Genomic DNA, 9085 nt, shown 5'->3' on the forward strand with positions numbered 1-9085 from the left:
GGCCCGCCCCCGCCCGCTGCTCTGTGTGTGGCACACGCCCGCCTCGCTGACGACGGCCACGGCCAAGAAGCAGGTTCGCGCTGGGGCCTGGCCCCCGGGGCTTGTGCGCGGCGGGGCCTGGGGGGGGGCGTCCACGCCGCAGGTGTGATGGGGTCATTTACACAGAGGAGGTTCGGCACAAGCCCTGCAAAGAGCACGGCCCCAGTGTGGGCTCAGAGGTGCACCCCCGATGCAGAACGTGCCTCGCCGCACCCTCCTCCTGCGCCAGTTCTCACCCAGCCCTGACCCCGAGCCCTGCTGGGTTAGCACCTTGCATGGGCTCGATGTCAGGTGTCCAGAACCTTCCCTGCCCCTCCCCCTCCCCTCCCCCAGGAGGCCGTCAGTGCGCTGAAGGCGGGGGTCCCCTGTTGTCTGATGTGTGTGTGCCGCACAGCACAGGAGGGCTGCGGTCCCCAAGACGACCTGCTCATTTTGGGGTGAGGACCGTGGACCCCAGGACTGCCTCCAGGTCCTTCAGCTTCTCTACAGCAGATGGGCTCCCGTTCCGAGCAACACCCCTTTCCTGTTTACGGGGACGGGGGGGGCAGGGAGCCCGGTGACGGCGACCCCCTTCCCGAGCCTGTGCAGAACCCCCAGGCCGGCCCTGCGGGCGCAGAGTTTGGAGGGAGGTGCCGCCACGGGGCCGCCTTGGAGTCTGGGGGAGGTGACTCCCTCCCGGGCACAGCCACACCGTGTCTCACAGCCGACCCCCCCCCGCCCCCGGCCGCTCTGAGTTACTGTGGGGGAAGCGGCTTAGCGCCTGGAGCCAGCAGAGTGAGCCCCGCCCTCGGACCTCCGTTTGGGTGGAGGGCAGTGTTCCCGGGGGGCTGCTCAGTGCGGGGTGTCCCCGAGGCAGAGGACACCAGGCGACTTGCCATGTGATCGGCAATGCTCTGGGGAAGCCACCACAGAGGCCCAGGCGGGGTTTGCCTGGGGGACCCACGAGGGAGGCCGTCAGATCAGACATAAAAACAATAGCCGGTACTTGCACCGCGTGTCTGCCCTGTGCCGGGTGCTGTGCTAAGTACTCTCGATGTCTGTCCCATCTGTTCTCACCGACCCAGCGAGTTCATGGGGAAATCACTCCCCCCAGTTTAAAGGTAAGGAAACCATGTGGTTAAACTCTGTCACCGTGTGGCGTCACACGGCTGGCCGGAATCGGGCCTGGACGCCGTGCCCCAGGACGGGAGCTCGGCCCCGCGGCTGTCTAGCCGGGGCGCACTGTGCCGTCGCCCGCTGTCCGCTTCCCCGTGGGCTTGGATGGGGCCGGTGGGACGTGCGAAGGCACGCGCACCTGAGTGTGAAGCGCACCTGAGTGTGAAAGCAGTCCTGGGGGCGGGGGGCGCCGCGCGCGGGCGCAGGGGCCTTCAGCGGGCTGCGAAGGGCGGCCTGAGAAAGCTGCTGTCCTCCCTGCTCCGCGGGGCTCGCGCTCGCCCGCCCTTGCCCTCAGCTCGACTCTTGCCGGATGGTTCTCCATGAAAACGCTCTGTGAAAGGCTCGTTGCCAGTGTTCGCTGATGTAAAAGGCCAGTAATTACGCAGGGCACAGATGAAATTGCAGACAAATTAGCAACGCTAGCTCCGCCTCCTGGAAATGTCTGGTCGGGTCTAGAACAGAGGGGGGCGTCCAGGGAAGGTGGGACCCGAGCCAGGCGTCACCTCACCCCTCCTGCTCCCACACAGCCCATCTGAACGCCGTCAGCGCCCGCGCTCACAGCCTCGGCGCCTCGGCTGGCCGAGTGCGCGCCTGGGCCTTCAATGTCACAGTCAGATCCCACCCCTTCCTGTGGCTTGGACCCCCCCCCCCCCCCCCCCCNCTCGCGTCCCCAGAGCCGCCGTGGGTCCCGACTGTGGCCCCGAAGCTCCACACCCTCGGGCCCCCCCACCCCGGGGCCAGGAACGGAAGCCCTTCTCCAAAGCCTAACCTGCGCCCCGACACCGGCAGCTGCGATTCTCACCACGCACGACCTCTTCTTGTGTCGTCCGGTGGGAAATATTTTCGTGAAAGCTAATGGGCTTTTGTCCTTCCCGTTCCTGGGTGTGTGACCTTCACCTGGTCCATCCTAAGCGACATTTCCCCGGGATCAGGGCAGAACGCTCCCGGACGCGTGCGGCAAGAAAGGCCGTGCTGATATTCAGTTCCCAACAATCAAAAATATGATTCTGCACCAGGGTAATAGCCTTGCAAGTCAGGCTATTTTCTTGAGAAGGAATTTTCCAAACTCCCTCATTTCCTTTTGTATTTAGCACATCACCAACCAGCGTGGAGCCGTTGGCTCAGAAATCTCTCCTGTGGCTTAGAGCTTTGCCCGCATCCTTAAGGAGATGTTAGCCGCATTCAGGACGGAGACGTGGGCTCGGGGGAAGTAACACAAGGCAGGACGGAAATGGCAGAGGCCGGAACAAGACCTGGTAGTGAGATGTGCGTCTCCGGATTGTGCAGCCGAGCGTGTCAGATACGTCAGGGGACCGCGAGGACCCGGGTCCTTGCCCCTCAGGGACTGAGAGGTCCTGCTGGAGACTGTGGGGCGGACACGGAGAAGTAGGGACCGGCCTCCGGAGCGGAGTTACACTAGACATCGATCCCAGGGACATAACTGGGAAATCTCTAGATGTTTGCAAATAAGTAATACACTTTTATTTCCTATGTTTTTATTTATTTATTTATTTATTTTTGAGCAAGAGCATGAACGGGGGAAGGGCAGAGAGAGGGACAGAGAATCTGAACTGACAGCGGCAAGCCCAACAGGGGGCTCGAACTCACGAATCATGAGATCATGACCTGAGATCAGACAATCAACCAACTGAGCCCACCCGGCGCCCCAGCAATACACTTTTAGAGGTGTCTGGGGGGGGGCTCAGTTGGTTGGGCGTCCAGCTTCGGCTCAGGTCATGATCTCCTGGTTCATGAGTTCAAGCCCCGCGTCAGGCTCTGTGCTGACAGCTCAGAGCCTGGAGCTGCTTTCGATTCTGTGTCTCCCTCTCTCCCTGCCCCTCCCCTGCTCATGCTCTGTCTCTGTCTCTCTCTCAAAAATAAGCAAACATTTAAAAAATAATAAATAAATAAATACCCACAGGCCACAGGGAGTCACAATGTGAACCGGTGATTAGTGCGGAGCCCGTGTTGAAGCAGCGCTGCAGGGGAGGGCGTGGCTCTGGGCGCGGTGGCTGCGAGAGAGCGCAGGCCCAGCATCAGTGACACGCTCCCAACAGAGTCAGCCAGAAAAAGAACGGCAAGTAAAACCCAAAGAAAACCAAAGGAAAGGAATAGTAAAGGTGAGGGTAGAAATCAATTCGATAGAAAGCAAATGTATAGTAAAGCCTAGAGTTCGCTTTTTAAAATATCAATGGGGGCGCCTGGTGGCGGTTGAGTGTCCAATTCTTGATTTCAGCTCCGGTCATGATCCCAGGGTCATGGGATCGAGCCCGGCGTCGGGCTCTGCGATGACAACGTGGAGCCTGCTCAGGACTTTGTCTCCCTCTCTCTTTATGTCTCACTGCCTCTCTGCTACTGACTCTCTAAATAAATACATAAATAAACAAATAACTTTGAGGAAAAGAAAATATCAGCGGAATTTGTGAACCGGTGAAGAAAACCGAATGGCACGCAGACTGCCCGTACCGGGACTTCAAAGGCACCGCTAACAGTGGACTCCAAAGACGTTGAAAAATGCTGAGAGAGCAGCACAAACAAGCTCATGCAGTAAGTTGGACGATTTGATTTAAAACGGACACATTGCATTGCAAACACGGCGAACCAGAAGCAGTGGCCTCGAGGTCCGGAGACGGGGGCTTCTAGCGCCGTCCGCCGCCCCTGGGCCAGCGCCGCCCGCGCCACGACGCGTCTTCCTGGGGCCTGAGGTCGCCTGCAGGGGCGGCAGCGGGCTGCTGGGTCAGACGGAATTTGTTTTGTGTTTTGTGTTTGACGCTTGGGAAAAGATGACATAAATTCCGGGTGAGATACGGGTGGTGCGTCTTCTCCGCCGGAGCTGGCGGAGTGGGTGGGTCTTCAGTTCCGACACCTCGTCCGCTTCCCGACGGGTCGAGAGAAGTGGCCCCAGCACGACTCTGACGTGAGAACGGCAGGCGTCCCCCACGACCCACTGACCCCCGCGGGCCCGTCATGGCCGGAAGGTGGCTCAGAGATCGGAGCCTCTCTGGTCGATGGGGTAAGATTGGGCAGTAAGACCGTAACCGTCGGGGCGGCCTCTTCTCCCGGACCGAGCGCCCGCCCCGCTACCAGGCCGCGAGGACCCGCATCGTCTTCGGTTTCTACCAAGGCCTCTCAGCCCCGTGGGCGAGGAGAGCTTTCCTGTCTCCGCCTGGTGGAGACAAATATACAAGAGAAATTTCAGACTCTCTATGTGTATCCTCTGCACTTCTGTGCACTTGACCTTCTCCCCCAACGGCCCAAATCACACGGTGACCAGATGCAAGAATAACGACTCCCGCGGCTTTGACTGCCTGGCAGCGTGTTGGGGTTTCTTCATCCAGTCAGTAGGCTCTGGAAAGCCAGAAGACCAAGGGAACGGAGAATGTTCTGGCATGCTTTAATTTGCATTGCGCTGAGTTCCTCCATCCTATGGAGAGGACGCCCCCCGACCTGTGTGGTCAGGCCGCAGGGCTTGGGCCCTGGGACAGAAGGGGACCCAGGTGTAGAGCAGGGCTGCGCAGACTCTCCGGCTGGTTTCTTCTCTTGGCTCCCAATCTGTCACCAGCCTGCACATGGCTTCCCTGCACGGCCAGCACTCAGCACGGAGCGGGTGACTCATACCCAGCTCGTCTGTGTCCTGTCCACGGAGAGCGCCTGTGACCACACACTGGGATGTCACCACAATGTCAGGTTGCCCTGAAACTTTCCTGACGCTGCCTCTCAAGGTCTGTGCTCGCCCCGGGGCGGCCCGGCGGTGTCGAGGGCAGACGGAGCGCCCGTGGGGGGCACGGAAAGCCTGGCTGCCCTCTGGCAGAGGCGACAGTGGGAAGGAGAAAGGGGACAAGAGGAGTGAGGGTGTCAGGTGTCCCAGCTCACGCCAGTCTCAGGGTCCCACCTTAGGGGCTTTCAGAACACCCCGAGGGGCCCACGAGTGTCGGCGTAACGGCTCACTCCTGAGCATAACCTGAGGGAAGCTGCGGGACCCTCAGGGGAGCCCCCGCGTGGCCACCGTGTGCAGGGGAAGTGGCGCAGAGGTCACACGATGGCGACCCCGAGGCCGTGCCCCGTGGGCCCCACGTGCCGGGCACCCAGACATCACCACGTGCCCCGGACGCCAGCGTGAGAGGCGCAGAGGCCCGGGGCTGGGAGACACGGAGCTCCACGGACAGGACCTGGAAACAGGCAAAGCCCCCCCCACCCCAGGTCCGGGAGGGACCGGGCCCCACCCCGCAGTCACCCCCCAGGGAGCGGGCGCCAGCAAGGCCCCGAGGACGCTGCGTGGATCTGAGGACCGTCATCGCCCGCCGCCGCCGCCGGAGTCCCCGCACGTCCCCGGCCGGCTCTGGGGAGGAGGGGGCCGGAGAGGAGACCTGGAGGAGAGGCTGCATGCGGCCCTGGCCACCGGGCCGTCCCCTCGGCCGGGGAGTCGGACACCAATCCCACCACCGCCGGAAGGGACACCTCAGAGTGGAAGAATCCCGTCATCTGTGCTTGAGTCAACCATCAGATCCACGCTGTCCAAAAACAGGGTTTTTTGGCCTAAAACCTTTTTGCTTTCATTACTTTCTTTATTCAGCTGTAATTATCATAGTGCGATATTATCGGCTTCGGGTGTACGATATAATGATTCAACAATTCTGTACCTAAAACATTTAAAAATTTACATCTATTCGATTAACTCATTTTTTTAATTGTTTTATTTCTGAGAGAGAGAGACATAGAGAGAGACAGAGAGACATAGTGTGAGCAGGGGAGGGTCAGAGAGAGAGACACACACAGAATCTGAAGCAGCTCCAGGCTCTGAGCTGTCAGCACAGAGCCCGACGTGGGGCTCGAACCCACGAACCATGAGACCATGACCTGAGCTGACGTTGGACGCTCAACCGACTCAGCCCCCCAGGCGCCCCGATTTGCTCATTCTTAATAGTTACACTTAGATTCCCCAAAAAACCGCAAGAGACGTCAAGGTCGGCCACCTTCCCAACGTATCACTATTACTTTAAAAACATTTTGTAACAGGGGTGCCATCAATGTATTTGAGTGTAAGTAAACCCAAGTAGAATAAACGTTTTAATGCTGATCAATTTAAAAGATAAACAAAAAAAAACGACTAGGTGTCTTAGTCAGTTCAACATCTGACTTCGGCTCAGGTCATGATCTCACGGTTCGTGGGTTCGAGCCCCGCGTCGGGCTCTGTGCTGACAGCTCAGGGCCTGGAGCTGCTTCGGATTCCGTGTCTCCCTCTCCCTGCCCCTCCCCTGCTGTGCTCTGTCTCTCGTGGTATTGACAAGTGTCCCCACCCGCTGTGGGAACAGAAGTGCGTCTTCACGTCAAAGTTGCTCTGCTTGTTTTCTCTTTGTGACATTAAGGAGAAGCTGAAACTTAAAAGTCAGGGGAAACATGTAGGAACTGACATATTTCACAAAACAGAAGTAAATGTTAAATACCATCTGCTGCATGCACTCAATAAGTCTCAATAAACTATGAACCCGATGAATGAAATATGAGGAACAAGCCAGTTAACAGACAAACAAGCAAGACGGGGGGCGGGGAGATCCTGTTCATTTAAAAATGGCAGATTGAGTCTTCGGCTCCTTCCCTTCGCTCCGCGTGTCCCACTGAAATTACCAAAGACAAAAAATCGATCAAGATGCAGCAGAGCTGGGGAACGAGGCCGCTGTCCTCAGTGGGGCGAGGGGGGCGGGTGCCGGGGCCCCTGAAGACAGACGCCGGGAGAGCAGACCGGCAGTCAGTGCCTGAGCGCTCGCCCCTGGTGTCCGAGGCCGGCCCCTCGGGGAGCCGGGTGTCGCTGCAGAGCGCGGGGGGCGCAGGGTGGGAGCCCCAGGCGCCGGGCCGGCCTCACCCGACCAGGTCGCCTCTGCTGTGGGGCTCACGCAGGGCCTGCTTTGGAAATGGAGGAGAGCATCTGCCCGGGCAGCAGGAGGCGGGGGGCCGAGGGCCGAGGGGGTGCGTGGGCCTCAGCAAATGCGTGTGGACAGGAAAACTGCCAAAGTACGATGTTCTCTGTTCTCTCTCTCTTTCCTTCACTGGAACTTCCTTGTGCCCCCAAGACATCTCGCGTCCTAACCCAGAGCCCTCACGAGACCTCAAGAGCAGGGTCCGGAGGGAGAGCAAGCAGCCTGAGCACGGACATCAGAGCACCGACAGAGGGGGCTCGAGCCCTCCCCCCAGCGCGGCCCTGGCGCCTCCCCGGTCCTTCCCCCGATGGCGGGGTGAGAGGAGGGGAGGGGGTTGATCCGTCCGGCTTCGGGCCCGAGCACCCCTGCACCGACCCCCCTCAGTCCCGGTGCAGGGGGGACCCCGCCCTCTCCCCCTCTGCTCTTAGAGAAGGTGGATCAGGCCAGGCGGCTGAGGAAGGGCCCCAGTCAGCCACCAACATAGATGAGCCTCCGCCCATAAAAATGGGCAGGAAAAGATAAGAAGAGTTTCAACATCCTGAACTGAGCAGTTAGAATAACTGGCCTTTAATTTAAAATTTAAACAAGGCAATGAGGGAACAGGAGGAAATATTAACTTTCAGTGGGTGTACTCAGGAAGAGTGATTCTGTGAAGTGATAAAATGCCACTTCATAAAGGAAGAGCAAACGACTATGACCTAAGAACGAGGTGAGAAGAGGGAAACACTTCTGAAGTTCAAAGCGCCGTGGACAAAACAGAAGGATGAACAGAGGCCACGAGAAGCGGGGTAAACTTGGCTGGAAACCAAATCACCAATTAAAAAGACCGAAGAGACACTCCTCAAGGTCAAAGGAGCCGGGAAAGGACAGCCTGTAAGAGAAGAAACGGCAGGCATGGGACACGGAGCCGCATGAGTCGAGGTCTGTAATGTCTGTGTAAGAAATCCAGAAAGGTAGACCCAAGAGGGTATTGAAAAGGAAAAAAATAGAAGAAATTTCTGTAGCTGAAGAAAGGCTTGAACTTTTACATCAAGAATGTCCACGATGGGGGCACCTGGGCGGCTCAGTCACTTAAGTGTCCGACGTCGGCTCAGGTCATGATCTCAGGATTCACGGGTTCGAGCCCCGCGTCGGGCTCTGTGCTGACGGCTCAGAGCCTGGAGCTGCTTCAGATGCTGTGTCTCCCTCTCTCTCTGCCCCTCCCCTGCTCATCCTATGTCTCTCTCTCTCTCTCAAAAATAAATAAAACGTTTAAAAATTTTTAAAAAAGGTGTTCACCATAAGAGAGTAAATCTTCAAAGTTCTCGTCACAAGAAAAAATCTGCAGCTGTGTGTGGTGACAGATGTTTAGCAGACGTGTCGCTGTGATCATTTTGCAAGAGACAGATATTAAATCGTATTATACACTTGAAACTAATATAATGTTATATGTCAGTTATACCTCGATAAATTGTTTTAAAGGTTTATTTATTTGAGAGAGAGCATGAGCAGGGGAGAGGCAGAGAGAGAGGGGGGCAGAGGATCTGAAGCGGGCTCTGTGCCGACAGCAGCAAGCCTGACGTGGGGCTCAAACCCACCAACCGTGAGATCACGACCTGAGCCTAAGTTGGACGCTCTGCCAACTGAGCCACCCAGTTGCCCCATAATTTTTTTCTTAATTAAAAAAAAAAGTGCCAAGCAATGAAGGGAAAAAATGGAAAAAGGACACACTCATTAGTAATCTTCTGGTAGAATTATTTTAAATATTAGGAACAAGGATTAAATCCTACAAGCCTCCACATCATAAAATAACATGCGTTTGTTACCAATAATGGAAAGAAAAATTAGATGTCTCATTTCTAGTGCTAAGTGCTAAAATATCAGAAAATAATGAAACAAGACCTTTAAAGCCCTGAGAAAGGATAATCTTGAACATGGAAATCTGTGTCCAGCAAAACATCAGTCCATGAGTAAAGACAAAGGAAGTTGTTCTAAGG

Source organism: Crocuta crocuta, unplaced genomic scaffold (genome assembly GCF_008692635.1).
Source record: "Crocuta crocuta isolate KB4526 unplaced genomic scaffold, BGI_CrCroc_1.0 scaffold7, whole genome shotgun sequence".
Taxonomy (NCBI): domain Eukaryota; kingdom Metazoa; phylum Chordata; class Mammalia; order Carnivora; family Hyaenidae; genus Crocuta; species Crocuta crocuta.